This window comes from Grampus griseus, assembly GCF_964374135.1.
Source record: "Grampus griseus genome assembly, chromosome: 1".
In the NCBI taxonomy this organism is placed as follows: Eukaryota; Metazoa; Chordata; class Mammalia; order Artiodactyla; family Delphinidae; genus Grampus; species Grampus griseus.
The window spans coordinates 87,315,102-87,332,507 of NC_139017.1; positions in this window are offsets into that span (position 1 = coordinate 87,315,102).

The window sequence follows — 17,406 nt, forward strand, 5'->3', positions numbered from 1 at the left end:
AACACAGCCTGCAGGGGGTTAGTGCACCACGGCTGGCCGGGAGGGAGTCCGGGAAAAAGTCTGGACCTGCCGAAGAGGCAAGAGGCTTTTTCTTGCCTCTGTGATTCCTGGTGCGCGAGGAGAGGGGATTAAGAGCGCTGCTTAAAGGAGCTCCAGAGACTGGCACGAGCCGCGGCTAAAAGCGCGGACCCCAGAGACGGGCATGCGACGCTAAGGCTGCTGCTGCCGCCACCAAGAAGCCTGTGTGCGAGCACAGGTCACTATCCACACCTCCCCTCCCGGGAGCCTGTGCCGCCCGCCACTGCCAGGGTCCCGTTATCCAGGGACAACTTCCCCGGGAGAACATACGGCTCACCTGAGGCTGGTTCAACATCACGCCGGCCTCTGCTGCCGCAGGATCGCCCCGCACTCCGTGTCCCTCCCTTCCCCCGGCCTGAGTGAGCCAGAGCCCCTGAAGCAGCTGCTACTTTAACCCTGTCCTGTCTGAGCGAAGAACAGACTCCCTCAGGCGACCTACACCCAGAGGCGGGGCCAAACCCAAAGCTGAACCCCAGGACCTGTGCGAACAAAGAAGAGAAAGGGAAATCTCTCCCAGCAGCCTCAGGAGCAGCGGATTAAATTTCCACAATCAATTTGATGTACCCTGCATCTCTGGAATACCTCAATAGACAATGAATCATCCCAAAATTGAGGTGGTGGACTTTGGGAGCAAATGTAGACTTGGGGTTTGCTTTCTGCATCTAATTTGTTTCTGGTTTTATGTTTACCTTAGTTTAGTATTTAGAGTTTATTATCATTCCTAGATTTGTTTATTGATTTGGTTGCTCTCTTTTATATATATAGAGATAGATTTTGTTTTTTCCTTTTTCTCTTTTTGTGAGTGTGTATTTGTCCTAGGGTTCTGTCTGTCCGTTTTTGTTTTGTTTTTCTTTTTTAGTATAGTTTTTAGCACTTGTTATCATTGGTGGATTTGTTTTTTGGTTAGGTTACTCTCTTCTTTCTTTTTTTTATTACTTTTTAATTTTTTTATTTTTCATAATATTTTTTATTTTAATAAATTTATTTTATTTTATTCATTCATTCATTCATTCTTTCTCTCTCTCTCTCTCTCTTTATTTCTTTATTTCTTTCTATCTTTTTTTCTCCCTTTTCTTCTGAGCAGTGTGACTGACAGGGTCTTGGTACTCTGGCCGGGTGTCAGGCCTATGCCTCTGAGGTAGGAGATCAAAGTTCAGGACATTGGTCCACCAGAGACCTCCCGGCTCCATGTAATATCAAATGATGAAAGCTCTCCCAGAGATTTCCATCTCAACACTAAGACCCAGCTCCACTCAACGACCAGCAAGCTACAGAGCTGGAACCCTATGCCAAACAACTAGCAAGACAGGAACACAACCACACCCATTAGCAGAGAGGCTGCCTAAAATCATAATAACTTCACAGACACCCCAAAACACACCATCAGATGCGGTCCTGCCCACCAGAAAGACAAGACCAGCCTCAACCACCAGAACACAGGCACCAGTCTCCTCCACCAGGAAGCCTACACAACCCACTGAACCAACCTTAGCTACTGGGGGCAGACACCAAAAACAACAGGAACTATGAACCTGCAGGCTGTGAAAAGGAGACCTCAAACACAGTAAGTTAAGCAAAATGAGAAGACAAAGAAACACCCAGCAGATGAAGGAACAAGGTAAAAAACCCACCAGACCAAACAAATTAAGAGGAAATAGGCAGTCTACCTGAAAAGAATTCAGAGAAATGATATTAAAGATGATTAAAAATCTTGGAAAGAGAACAGAGAAAATACAAGAAACGTTTAACAAGGACCTAGAAGAACTAAAGAGCAAACAAACAATGATGAACAACACAATAAATGAAATTAAAAATTCTCTAGAAGGAATCAATAGCAGAATAACTGAGGCAGAAGACGGATAAGTGACCTGGAAGGTAAAATAGTGGAAATAACTACTGTAGAGCAGAATAAAGAAAAAAAGGATGAAAAGAATTGAGGACAGTCTCAGAAACCTCGGGGACAATATTAAACGCAACAACATTTGAATTATAAGGGTCCCAGAAGAAGAGAAAAAGAAAGGGACTGAGAAAATATTTGAAGAGATTATAGTTGAAAACTTCCCTAATATGGGAAAGGAAATAATCAAGTCCAGGAAGTGCAGAGAGTCCCATACAGGATAAACCCAAAGAGAAACACGCGAAGACACATATTAATCAAACTATCCAAAATTAAATACAGAGGGGCTTCCCTGGTGGCGCAGTGGTTGGGAGTCCGCCTGCCGATGCAGGGGACACGGGTTCGTGCCCTGGTCCGGGAGGATCCCACATGCCACGGAGTGGCTAGGCCTGTGAGCCATGGCTGCTGAGCCTGCATGTCCAGAGCCTGTGCTCTGCAACGGGAGAGGCCACAATAGTGAGAGGCCCATGTAACGCAAAACAAAATAAATAAATAAATACAGAGAAAAAATATTAAAAGCAGCAAGGGAAGAACAATAAATAACATACAAGGGAATCTGCATAAGATTAAGAGCTGATCTTCCAGCAGAAACTCTGCAAGCCAGAAGGGAGTGGCAGGGCATACTTAAAGTGATGAAAGGGAAAAACCTACAACCAAGATGACTTTACCCAGCAAGGATCTCATTCAGATTCGATGGAGAAATTAAAAGCTTTACAGACAAGCAAAAGCTAAGAGAATTTAGCACCACCAAACCATCTTTACAACAAACGCTAAAGGAACTTCTCTAGACAGGAAACACAAGAGAAGGAAAAGACCTACTATAACAAACCCAAAACAATTAAGAAAATGGTAATAGGAACATACATATCGATAATTACCTTAAATGTAAATGGATTAAATGCTCCAACCAAAAGATGTAGACTGGCTGAATGGATACAAAAATAGGACCCATATATATGTTGTCGACAAGAGACCCACTTCAGACCTAGGGACACATACAGACTGAAAGTGAGGGGATGGAAAAAGATATTCCATGCAAATGGAAATCAAAAGAAAGCTGGAGTAGCAATTCTCATATCAGACAAAATAGATTTTAAAATAAAGACTATTACAAGAGACAAAGAAGGACACTACATGGTGATCAAGAGATCAATCCAAGAAGACGATATAACAATTGTAAATATTTATGCACCCAACGTAGGAGCACCTCAATACATAAGGCAAATGCTAACAGACATAAAAGGGGAAATCGACAGTAACACAATCATAGTAGGGCACTTTAACACCCCACTTTCACCAATGGACAGATTATCTAAAATGAAAATAAATAAGGAAACACAAGCTTTAAATGATACATTAAACAAGATGGACTTCATTGATATTTATAGGACGTTCCATCCAAAAACAACAGAATACACTTTCTTCTCAAGTGCTCATGGAACATTCTCCAGGATCGATCATATCTTGGGTCACCAATCAAGCCTTGGTAAATTTAAGAAAACTGAAATCGTATCAGGTATCTTTTCTGACCACAACACTATGAGACTAGATATCAATTACAGGAAAAATCTGTAAAAAGTACAAACAGATGGAGGCTAAACAATACACTACTAAATAACCAAGAGATCACTGAAGAAATCGAAGAGGAAATCAAAAAATACCTAGAAACAAATGACAATGAAAACACGATGTCCCAAAACCTATGGGATACAGCAAAAGCAGTTCTAGGGGGGAAGTTTATAGCAATACAATCCTACCTCAAGAAACAAGAAACATCTCAAATAAACAACCTAACCTTACACCTAAAGCAATTTGATGAAAGAAGAACAAAAGAGAAAAAAGAATAAAAAAAACCCAAAGTTAGCAGAAGGAAAGAAATCATAAAGATCAGATCAGAAATAAAAGAAAAAGAAATGAAGGAAACAATAGCAAAGATCAGTAAAACTAAAAGCTGGTTCTTTGAGAAGATAAACAAAATTGATAAACCATTAGCCAGACTCATCAAGAAAAAAAGGGAGAAGACTCAAATCAATAGAATTAGAAATGAAAAAGGAGAAGGGACAACTGAACTGCAGAAATACAAAGGATCATGAGGGATTACTACAAGCAACTCTATGCCAATAAAATGGACAACCTGGAAGAAATGGACAAATTCTTAGAAAAGCACAACCCTCCAAGACTGAGTCAGGAAGAAATAGAAAATATAAACAGACAAATCACAGGCACTGAAATAGAGACTGTGATTAAAAATCTTCCAACAAACAAAAGCCCAGGACCAGATGGCTTCACAGGCGAATTCTATCAAACATTTAGAGAAGAGCTAACACCTATCCTTCTTATACTCTTCCAAAATATAGCAAAGTTTTGGAATACTCCCAAACTCATTCTACGAGGCCACCATCACCCTGATACCAAAACCAGACAAAGATGTCACAGAGAAAGAAAACTACAGGCCAATATCACTGATGAACACAGATGCAAAAATCCTCAACAAAATACTAGCAAACAGAATCCAGCAGCACGTTAAAAGGATTATACACCATGATCAAGTTTATCCCAGGAGTGCAAGTATTCTTCAATATATGCAAATCAATCAGTGTGATAAACCATCTTAACAAATTGAAGGAGAAAAACCATATGATCATCTCAATAGATGTAGAAAAAGCTTTTGACAAAATTCAACACCCATTTATGGTAAAAACTCTCCAGAAAGTAGGCATAGAGGGAACTTACCTCAACATAATAAAGGCCATATATGACAAACCCACCGCCAACATTGTTCTCAATGGTGAAAAATTGAAACCATTTCCTCTAAGATCAGGTAGACACAAGGTTGTCCACTCTCACCACTATTATTCAACATAGTTTTGGAAGTTTTAGTTACAGCAATCATAGAAGAAAAAGAAATAAAAGGAATTCAAAACAGAAAAGAAGAAGTAAAGCTGTCACTGTTTGCAGATGACATGATACTATACATAGAGAATCCCAAAGATGCTACCAGAAAACTTCTAGAGCTAATCAATGGATTTGGTAAAGTAGCAGTATACAAAATTAATGCACAGAAATCTCTTGCATTCCTATACACTAATGATGAAAAATCTGAAGGAGAAATTAAGGAAACACTCCCATTTACCATTGCAACAAAAAGAATAAAATATCTAGGAATAAACCTACCTAAGGAGACAAAAGACCTGTATGCAGAAAACTATAAGACACTGATGAAAGAAATTGAAGATGATACAAACAGATGGAGAGATATACCATGTTCTTGGATTGGAAGAATCAACATTGTGAAAATGACTCTACTACCTAAAGCAATCTACAGATTCAATGCAATCCCTATCAAACTACCACTGGCATTTTTCACAGAACTAGAACAAAAAATTGCACAATTTGTATGGAAACACAAAAGACCCCGAATAACCAAAGCAATCTTGAGAAAGAAAAACGGAGCTGGAGGAATCAGGCTCCCTGACTTCAGACTATACTACAGAGCTACAGTAATCAAGACAGTATGGTACTGGCACAAAAATAGAAATATAGATCAATGGAACAGGATAGAAAGCCCAGAGATAAACCCACACACCTATGGTCCCCTTATTTTTCATAAAGGAGGAAAGAATATACAGTGGAGAAAAGAAACCCTCTTCAATAAATGGTGCTGGGAAAACTGGACAGCTACATGTAAAAGAATGAAATTAGAACATTCCCTAACACCAAACACAAAAATAAACTCAAAATGGATTAAAGACCTAAATGTAAGGCCAGACACTATAAAACTCTTAGAGGAAAATGTAGGCAGAACACTATGACATATATCACAGCAAGATCCTTTTGGACCCACCTCCTAGAGAAATGTAAATAAAAACAAAAATAAACAACTGGACCTAATGAAACTTAAAAGCTTTTGCATAGCAAAGTAAACCATAAACAAGACGAAAAGACAACCCTCAGAATGGGAGAAAATATTTGCAAACGAAGCAACTGCAAAAGGATCAATCTCCAAAATATACAAGCAGCGCACACAGCTCAATATTAAAAAAACAATCCAATCCAAAAATGGGCAGAAGACCTAAATAGGCATTTCTCCAAAGAGGATATACAGATTGCCAACAGACACATGAAAGGATGCTCAACATCACTAATCATTAGAGAAATGAAAATCAAAACTACAATGAGGTATCACCTCACACCAATCAGAATGGCCATCATCAAAAAAATCTACAAACAGTAAATGCTGGAGAGGGTGTGGAGAAAAGGGAACCCTCTTGCACTGTTGGTGGGAATGTAAATTAATACAGCCACTATGGAGAACAGTATGGACTTTCCTTAAAAATCTAAAAATAGAACTACCATATGACCCAGCAATCCCACTACTGGGCTGAATATACCCTGAGAAAACCATAATTCAAAAAGAGTCATGTACCAAAATGTTCATTGCAGTTCTATTTACAATACCCAGGACATGGAAGCAACCTAAGTGTCCATCGACAGATGAATGGATAAAGAATATGTGACACATATATACAATGGAGTATTACTCAGCCATAAAAAGAAATGAAATTGTGTTATTTGTAGTGAGGTAGATGGACCTAGAGTCTGTCATACAGAGTGAAGTAAGTCAGAAAGAGAAAAACAAATACCGTATGTTAACACATATATATGGAATCTTAAGAAAAAAAAAAAGATTCTGAAGAACCTAGAGGCAGAACAGGAATAAAGACGCAGACATAGAGAATGGACTTGAGGACACGGGGAGGGGGAAGGGTAAGCTGGGACGAAGTAAGAGAGTGGTATGGACATATATACACTGCCAAATGTAAAATAGATAGCTAGTGGGAAGCAGCCGCATAGCACAGGGAGATCACCTCGGTGCTTTGTGACCACCTAGACGGGTGGGATAGGGAGGGAGACGCAAGAGGGAGGAGATATGGGGATATATGTATATGTATAGCTGATTCACTTTGTTATAAAACAGAAACTAACACACCATTGTTAAGCAATTATACTCCAATAAAGATGTTAAAAAAATAAAATAAAATTTAAAAAGTAAGTAAGGTAATTCACAGGAAGATAAAAAGATTAATGTTTGGTAAACAAATGTTTGCTGGGCCAGCCAAAAACAATGGGACGCAGAGAGGACTGATCAAAAGGGCCTTGCTAGGTTCCTCTCTGTCTAGCACACCTACTTCATACTTTACTATAGTTAGCTCCTTCCTGGGACAGGCTTCCTATCCTAAATTCTTTTAGGCAGTAAGAGGGAATTTCAAAGGTTCTTCCTGAGTCTTTTGGGCCTTGCTTGTTTTCAGCTCAAAATAATCTACATGCCAGAGGGGGACATCTTGGCGTAGCCTGCCCTGAACCCCATCATCGGCGACATGAGAAGACTGGTGAACCCCGACATAACTCACACTTAGTAGACTGCATGGTTACCAGGAGGTTTGCAAGTTTAAGTGATTGGTATTCTGTAAGACCTGAGTCCCAGCCCGATTCCCAGGGAGGACAGCTCCAGCAGCGACCCTGGTGGCCATATGTGCAGGGCCCAGGAGGGACAGAGGCCACGCCTTCCCTCTTGCCTAGGGAATGTCCAGCTTCAGCCTCTCCAGGCCTCCCACAGAACCCTGCCTGCTCCCCAGCAGTGCCACTACTCCTGCAAGGGGCACATCTTTGTCCACATGAGAGGGACAGCCCATTACGTGCCACCTCGCAGCTAGAGCTCTTCAGGGGTTTTGCCCAGGGATGTAAGCCACAGCCCCCAGGGGCCAGCAGGGAGCCTGGGTCTTCCCTGTTGCAACCTTAGGAAGTGGCATTCAGAGAACAACGGCCACCTTTTATTGACGAGCTGCAGTCGAGCCACTTTGCACACACTGTTTTATTCCTTACCACCTCCCATGAAGTAAGTAGTATTATTAGCCTCTTTTTACCAGTAAGGAAACTGAGGCTGGTTGTTTCTTCTCACAATTCGTTTTATATTGAGGTGAAATTCACCTAACATAAAATTAAACATTTTAAGGTGAGCAATTCAGTGGCAAGAAGTACATTTACAATGTTGTGTAACCGCCATGTCTACCTAGTTCCAAAGGTTTTTATCTCCCCAAAAGGAAGTCCCATACCTCTTAAGCAACTGCTCCCCATTATTCTCCTTCCTCAGCCCCAGGAGCAACCAATCTGCTTTCTTGTCTCTATGGGTTCGCCTGTTCTGGATATTTCATATAGATGGAGTCATACAGTATATGACCTATTGGATCTGCCTGCTTTCATTAGCGTAATGTTTTCAAGGTTCCTCCATGTTGTCACATGGATCAGTACTCCATTCCTTTTTATGACTGGATAATATTCCATTGCATGGATATTCCATTGGTGTCGTTTATCGCTTCATCTGTTGATGGACCTTTGGGCTATTTTTACCTTTAGGTTATTGTGAATAGTGCTGCTATGAATATATATGTTCATGTACTTATTTAAATACCAGTTTTCAATTCTTTTGGGTATATACCTAGGAGTGGAATTGCTGGGTCTGATGGCAATTCTGTGATTCACTTTTTTGAGTAACCACCAAACTTTCCCACAGCGGCTACACCATTTTACATTCCCACTGGCAATATATGAGGGTTTCAATCTCTCCTTGTTTCCTTCCTTCCTTCCTTCCCTCCTTCCTCATTCCTTCCTTCTTTTCTCTTCCTTCTAATTATAGCCATCCTAGTTGTTGTGAAGTTGCACTGAGACTGATTTTTTAAGTGATTTTTTAATTTGAAATCAATTTTAAGAAAATAATAGCATGGCTCTATGCGGATAGGGTAGGAAAGGCTGGCAGACACTAAGCCTGAAGCTTGGAAGCAGGAAAACAGATTTATGCCGATTTGTCACTCTCTACTGGCCCACACTGCCTCCCCTCTAGCCACCCATGCCAAACCCAACCCCGACTCTGCAAGAGGCCTCCTTTATCCCCTGCATCAAGGTGAGCTCCAGGTGGAGGCAAATCTCCTCTGGTGAAGGGCCATCATCAGGCCTCCCACCTTAATACCAGGGACCTGACCACAGAGCCCAAGTCTCCTTTGCAGTCTCTACCTGGTCCTGTGCATGAGAATGCCCTGACTCGGATCGCCAGGGTTCCCAGGGCAGGTCTGTGGTTAAGGTCACCCTTAACCATGATTTTGGCTTTTAACTTCTTACTGGCATATTAAATACATATAGGAAAAGTACACAATTACAAGTGCACAGTTTGATGTATTTTCACAAAATCCGCACTCTGGATAACCGGCACCCAGATAAAAATAGGACATTATTAACACCCCCAAACAGCCCTAAAAGTCTGTACTACCCCCAAGGGTTACCACTAGTCTGACTTTTTTTTTTTTTTTTTTTTTTTTTTTGCGATACGCAGGCCTGTCACTGTTGTGGCCTCTCCCGTTGCAGAGCACAGGCTCCGGACGCACAGGCTCAGCCCACGGGCCCAGCCGCTCCATAGCATGTGGGATCTTCCCAGACCGGGGCAAGAACCCGTGTCCCCTGCATCGGCAGGTGGACTCTCAACCACTGTGCCACCAGGGAAGCCCTAGTCTGACTTTTAATGCCATAGAGTAGTTTGGCTTGGTTTGAGGTTTACGTAAATGGAATCACATAGCATGTACTGTGCTCTTGTGTCTGGCTTCTTCCAGCAGCTCTGCTCGTGTGACGTTCCTCCATGTTTGTGTATGACTGTGTTTTGTTCATTTTCCTCACTGTCTAGCATTCCTTTGTGTGAGTCTGCCATATACATTTATTTATTCCACAGCTGACCAGCACTGAACAGACTCCTTGCTGAGCTACCTGAATGGTGCTGCCATGACATTCTACCTCGGAGTGGGGTTCCTGGCCACAGGGCGTGCCTATGTTCTGCTTTGCCAGATACTACCGAACAGTTTTCTGTAGTTGCACCCATTGACACTCCCACCAATAACACATGAGAGTTCCAGTGGCTCCACATCCTCATCAGCACTTGGTGTCATCAAGCTTTTTCCTTTTGGTCAGTTTGGCAGGTGTCTGGTAGTGGCAGTTTGAGGCCTCAGTGTAGATTTCCCTGATGGCAAATGAAGATGAACACCTCTTTGTGTGTTTATTGGTCATTTATTTATTTATTTATTTGCTGTACGCGGGCCTCTCACTGTTGTGGCCTCTCCCGTTGCGGAGCACAGGCTCCGGACGCGCAGGCTCAGCGGCCATGGCTCACGGGCCCAGTCGCTCCGCGGCATGTGGGATCTTCCCAGACCGGGGCACGAACCCGTGTCCCCTGCATCGGCAGGCGGACTCTCAACCACTGCGCCACCAGGGAAGCCCTACTGGTCATTTAGATGTCCTCTTCTGTGAAATGCCTGACCAAGACCTCTGTTTATTTTCTAGTGTTGTCTTTTTCTTATTGCTTTGTAGGAACACTTTATTCTGGATGCAAGCCCTTTATTTTCTGCTCTCATCCTGTGGCTTTTGATAAACAGAATTTCTTTATCTTAATATAAATCTCATTTATCATTTTTTTCCTTCATGATTAGTGCTTTTGTCTCCTGTTTAAGAAATCTTGGCACTCCAGGGTCATCAAGATGTTCCTCTATATTTTCACATAAAGCAGATCTTCAAGACCTGTGAAATTGACTTCTGTATTTAGTGTGAGGCTGGAGTTGTTGGCATTGTTTCCATATTCACATCCAGTTATTGAAAAGGCCATCCTTTCCTGAGCCCCAGTTTTGAGGTAAGTGATGATAGTAACTTCTCTTTGACTCAGGGTAGAGGCAGGTAGAAGGCATTCTGTTTTCTCCAGGTCTTGGATAAGGGTTGCACTTAGGACTATATATGTCATAGCCATATAAGTGGTAAGTAGTTCCAAGGAGAAAAATAATTCTGCTCAGGAGCCAGAAGGTAGTAAGGAGATCAAAGGAAGACCCTAAGGGCCAGAAGAGGTCTATAGGTGTAGGTGGGGCATTCACAGGGAGTCCAGGGGGTGGCGCTTTGGCTTGGCAGGTGTGAAACAGAAAGTGGGGACAAAGAGTTGATTCTAACTTGGGGTCACAGAGACAGGGCAGGGCCCAGGCTGCCATCCCCGAGGGTAGGGCTGTAACCACAGCGTACATGTGGAAATTCACTGAGAGGGGCTGGTGAGGCCTTCGCTTACAATCTGTGGGACCAGCCTCCACCCTGCCTAGCCATCATGGGCTCCTTGGCCACCTCATCCACAGGACCCAAAGGAAGAAGGCAGTGGGGCACAACAGGTAGAGACAGACCTCCTGGGTTGGCATCCTGGGTCCACCACTTGCTATCTGTGTGACCCTGGGAATGTCACTTAACTGCTCTGTGCCTTTTTCCTCTGTAAATGGCAATAATAATGGTGCCTATTTCATATGGCCGATTTGAAGATAAATTAGGTCATACATGTAAAGTTCCTAAAACAGTGTGTGGCATACGGAAAGTGCTTAATAAATGTTAGCGATTGTTATCATTATCCTTGATGGATGAATTCAGGCCCCCAGACTCCCTGCCAGAGCTATATGCTGGGCACCCATGGGGAGCAAAGTACTGAACAAGCCTCCCATGCCAGCTGACTCAGCCCGTCTCCAAGAGGCAAGGACACCCCTCCAGGTCCCACCCCAGCGAGGCACTGCCCCTGTGGCCTTCAGGACACTGACCCCACACCAGAGGATGAGGGGGAGATGCCCCCGAGCAGCCCCAGGATGTCTTCCTCCCTCCCCCTCCTCCATGAAGGTTCTCTCCATCCTCGCCGAGCCCGATCAAAGCCCACCTCCTCCTTGGAGCCCAGAGCTTCCTCCCCGCTGACCACCACAGCCCAAATGGACCTCTGCCAGCACTCTTAGCAAGGAACCTTGTCTCCTCGACTAGGACTGGGGTGCGGCTGGTACATGGCAGGGACAAATAGGCCTTCCTCAAGCTCTGAAGGTTACAGGAGAATCCACTCAGAGGAGATAAAATGAACTCCTGCAGAAATCGTCTTAAAACTAAGAGGCGGGCTTCCCTGGTGGCGCAGCGGTTGAGAGTCCGCCTGCCGATGCAGGGGACACGGGTTCGTGCCGCGGTCCGGGAGGATCCCACATGCCGCGGAGCGGCTGGGCCCGTGAGCCACGGCCGCTGAGCCTGCGCGTCTGAAGCCTGTGCTCTGCAACGGGAGAGGCCACAACAGTGAGAGGCCCGCGTACCGCAAAAAAAAAAAAAAAAAAACTAAGAGGCGCTCCAGATGAGCAGCAGGGGCAGCTGGGAAACCCAGTCAGGACCTGCTGAGTGTAGAAGGAGAGGGGGCCTACCCACATGTGGCCCACAGAGCTGAAAGAAGAATGTGGTAACAAGAGAAAGGGGTAGAGCGAGGTCTAGAACAGCACAGCAAAAGGATTAGAATCCTGGGACTTCGCTGGAGGTCCAGTGGTTGGGACTTCACCTTCCAATGCAGGGGGTGCGGGTTTGATCCCTGACTGGGGAGCTAAGGTCTCACATGACTTGTGGCCAAAAAACCAAAACATTAAACAGAAGCAATATTGTAACAAATTCAATAAAGACTTTAAAAATGGTCCACATCAAAAAAAAAAAAAAAATCTTTAAAAAAGAAAAAAAGGATTAGAATCCTTGTCCAGGACAAAGGGTGTCCACATCAGCTGACCCCTGGGCAGCTCTACTCCTGGGGGACTCCTGGCTTAGCCTAAGCCACATCTCACTGGGAGGATTCGTACGTGAGCCAGTCTGCCTACTGGGCTAGTGGGGCGGGGCCCCACAGGTGCCCACTGCATGAGTCAGTGGCATGGGTGCCTGGAGAGGGTGCCCCAGCCCAGCCTCAGAGCTAGGAGCTGCGGGCAGAAGCCCGTGGGGTTCTCACAAGGATCTCAGTACCGCCACCGTGTGGACATGTTGGAAACTGCATAGGGCTACCAGTGCCGGGTTGCGGCTGGGCAAGGGGAAGCTGAAATCCAGTCTACCCTCTGCTCACCAAGGAACTCACCCTGGCATGGCTGCCTGTGATTACCTGGGGTGGGGGAGAACACCCTTTTCTCTACCCAAAAATGCCATCAGTTCTGTGAGATGTCACGGCCACGTCTGCCCAAAGGGGCCACCTTTTCCTATCCTGCCACAAAGGTGATAACGCGGGTGAACATCAGCCCTGGGTTTGCGCATGACCCAGGTGTTCAAGCAGCCCTGCAAGGCCCCAGATGCACAGGGACGGGATGTGGCAGAGAGGGCAGGAGAGAGCCATGCGCCCGATTCTTCACAGTGGGGTCTCCAGCGCCCGAGGCAGATTGTCCTGGGGACACCGTGGCATGAACACGTGCACCCCAACAGCAGCACTGAGGCACCGGGGCAGCTCTGTGGCCACTGAGCCTTATTCAGCTACAGGACAGGGATGGACCAGAGGTGACTGCAGCTTCATCTGACTCATAAGCTCATGTAGGATGCTGCCAGGAACTCCCAGACCTGGCAGGATGACATCCTCCAAGAGCAGATGCGAGAGCCAGTGGCATCAGTGACAACGTGGCTGCACACACACCCTCAGGCTGCAGGTGCCCAGGGGCCCCAGGGCCAGTCTGCTACCTACATCCAACAGGGTATCCACTGACAAGAGCCCCTGGGTGATCAGGACCAAAAGCCAGCCTATTCTCTGCTCACCAAGCTGTGCTCCCCAGCATGAGGCCCGTCTCCTCAGAGAAGGGGCATCTTTTTCTAAATACACAAAGGCACTCTATGAGTTAGAATGGCTCTGCTCAGGGACACACGGATGCAGAGGAGAAGGAGCCGCAGGGCCAACAGAGGCTGTTCAAAACCCTGGCTGCATCTCACCACTCACCAAGCCACTGCTGACTGACTTTTGAGAAAATCCTCTGCTTGGTGTTTTGATTCCCTCATAAGTTGGTGAGTAACTTGCCTGTTCTGCTGTGACACTTGCATGTCTCCTGTGACCTCGGTCAGAGGGAGTCGGGTCCTGTGCACTGGTCATCTCCGGACACCATGACAGACAGAGGATCAGGCCTGCCGGGTTGCCTCCCTCTGCAGCTTTTGAATACCATCTCCATCTCGACCTCTGCTAAGATGCTCACCCACTGAGGCCCTCAGTGAGTACAGCCAAGGGGTCTCCTCTCTGCTGCTCTCCTCCCCCCACTTCTGCCCCAGCACGTGCCTCTCGCCCAGTAAATGTCTTTGCTGCCTCTGGGATGTGAGCAAAAAGCAGCAGCAGGAATTGGACTCCATGGTCTGCTGGGGAGAAGGAGGGGTGGATGGAGAGATAGAGACAGGAAGCAAAAAGGGCATTAAGGTTTCATAAGTTTCAAATGAGCACCAAGGGTTTTCTGTGTGCTGATCACTCTGCTAAGAGCTTTATATACGGTATTTAATGTCCACAACAGCCAGTGCAGGAGACCTTGGTGTCTCCATCTTATAGATAAGAGAACTGAAGCTCAGAGTTCATACAATTTGCCCAAGATCACAGCTAATAAAGTGAAAGAGCTGTACCGCGAAACAGTGATTTAACCCAGGGATCACAAAGTCAGATACCTCCATGGCAGTGTGTGGATTGGGCCAGGTAAAAGGCATCAGGGAGGGATGGGGCTTGTGGCCAACTGGAGTACACACCTGCCTCAGGGCATTCACATACTCAGTCTTTGATCAAGCTGTACGAGCCACTGAGGCCAGTTCTGCCACCCCTTTCTCTTTTATTTGCCACCCCTTTCTTCACCACTGGTCTTAACTGCCTCCCCACAAAAGCTCTCCACTCCCACTCGCACCTGGGAGGCTACAGGAGCCTCCTCCACAGCCTTTGTGCCTCCAGCCTTGCCTCTGCTGGTCCATCTGCTCACCAGAGCCAGGCACCGTCCCTTCCCTGAGCACCCAATTCTACAGAGACCCACCCCCACCAGACATGCAGCACTCACAGGCCCCCCCCCACCCCCGCCCCAGGGACCGTCATAGTGTAGGAGGAACAAGGACTTTGCAGCTAGACAGTTCTAGCTTCAAATTCCAGCTCTTCCATTTGCCAGTGGGGTCACCTTGGATAAGTTACTTAACCTCCCTGACCCTCAATTTTCTCTCTAAGGCAGAGCCTCATGATGAGAGCTAGCATGCAGAGTCCTTAGGCACATGAAATGCACTCACACTTGTAAAGTGCTCAGCCCAGTGCCGGGTGCCCGGGAGGTATTTACCCCACATGGAAAACACAGGCTGAGAATGGGTTGTCACCCCCAAACCCAGAAAGTCAGGGAGGAGGGGGGACTTGCCCAGCTAATAAGTGGAACACTCAGGTTTCAAATCCAAGTCAGTTCCTCATCTGCAAAATGGAGACAAACTCCAGGCACACAAGGTCCTGCACAGACCTAGAGAAGATGCCTGTGGCAGTAATAGGTGCCCTGCATCTGCCTAGACTCATTAGGGAGGCAGGAGGGCAAAGGGGCCAGGCTAGTCCAGAGCTGAGCTGATCCCCGCCCAGAGCAGGACTGCATATAAAGGCAGGGCGCTTTCAGCCCTTTCCAGACCCTGCATCAGACTCTCGGAGGCCCCACCCTCATCGCCACAAACATTAAAACTGCACCCACATTCCTCATTAAATATAACTCTGCTTGAAATGTAAAAGGATTTTTATGAATTTGCTTTTGAAATTACTAGACTCTGAGTAACTCTTTCAATTTACTACTGGCTATGATTTCTCTTCAATCATTCCTGCATATTCTGGAACTCATGACAAAAATCCAACCTACAAATTGTTTTCAAACATAGTGACATTTGTATGGATACCAGACTTAACAAATATTAAAGTTGACATGTTACTTTCTGAAGGCATTAAACATTTAGCAATTTTGACGCTTTTTCGTATTTTTCAGCCCCCAAAGTTTTTCTTTCAAGTCTCCAGCATTTCCTGGGCCTTTAGAAGTCCACCCCTGGCCCCTGGACAGGACGGGATTGCTCGCGAAGCCAGTACACTGGCTCCTCTCCATCTCCAGACATGCAGCCTGCCCCTGCAGGTCCAGCTGCTAGAGCACCCGACCCCGGATGGTCCAGGGCATCCTTATTTGGGTACTTTTATTCTCATTTTGAAAACAAAATGATTTGCCAAATGTTGGATTAAACGTGATTTAATGCTTAAATCTTTATTGGAGTTCCATATACATACATTTATGAATGAGGCAATGCTTTGATGGGGCGAACGTTCTCACGTAAGGTTTGGAAATCAGGATCACTGTCATCCTAACCAAGCCTTACCAGCCCCTTCCATCTGGGGGCACAGCCAATTGCCCCTCTGCTCCCCTCAAGTCCCCCAGGAAGGGGCACCAGGAGGTGAAGCAGGGCAGGGTGTGATGTGGCCTGGCACAGCCCGCCCAGCCACAGCGTTTTGTGACTGACAAGAGACAGTCCCCCAGTGCAGACGTCACTCAGGGCCGGGCCCATTCAAAGCAGACTGGCCGAGACAAGTTGATTTGCCTGTTTTATTGCACTCTGTCTGGGGCCCTTCAGAGCAGACCAGTTTTTTGAATTCCCTCTGCCATCCACTCCACTCCCTTCTCCACGCAAGAGGCAGAAGCCCTGGATCCCGACCATCGAGGAAGGAGGGAGAGGAGGGAAGATGCAGCCTCTTCACAAAACTTCCACACACACCTCCCAAGCAGGCACGAGGAGGGGCATGACATAATTCCAAGAAAGGGAAGGAGGTAGAAGGACTGCACTGGAGTGGGTGAGAGAGAAGGCGGGGAAAGGACTTTAACTGCAGTTGACACACTTTGATTCATTCTATCAAGAAGCAATAAGATAGATATCTTGGACCTGGTCATTTCATTCACGGTCATCTAGATTAGGAATAATCTGTAAAGCCCTATATGCAAAGATAATAATATTTAATATTTATTGAGCACTTAGTGCTTTATATCGAGACTCAGTGAATCCAAAATCAACCCATGAGAAAAGTGCTGTTATTATCCCTATGAAATTGGTGAGGACCTGGAGGCACAGAGAGGGGAAGTAACTTGCCCAAGGTCACACAGCCAGTAAGCAGTGAAGCCAAAATTCAAACCCCAGTGGTCTGGAGCCAAAGCAGACACTGGTAGCCATGACATTAGGCCATGGTTATCCTTAACAAAGAAGAGCCATTATGGTGAGGCTCATCATGGGGCAGTGTACAGTGATTAAAATTTATAAAGAACGTAAAAATATTAATGAAATGTAGAAGGACATTAAAATATTTTTAAAATACAAAATTATACATGTATGATCTCAACTTAAAATGCCTTTTTAAAAAGAACTGAAAGGAATATGTAAATATATAAAATATATTTTAAACATATAGATGGATCTCAGACAGAAGTTGATCAAATATTTGTTGAAACTGGTAGATTATGAGTGGGCTTTTCTCCTCTTCCCATTTTTTCTATATTTTCCAAACTTTTTAAATGAAAATTACTCTTTTCAGTTAAAAAAAAGTACTAAGG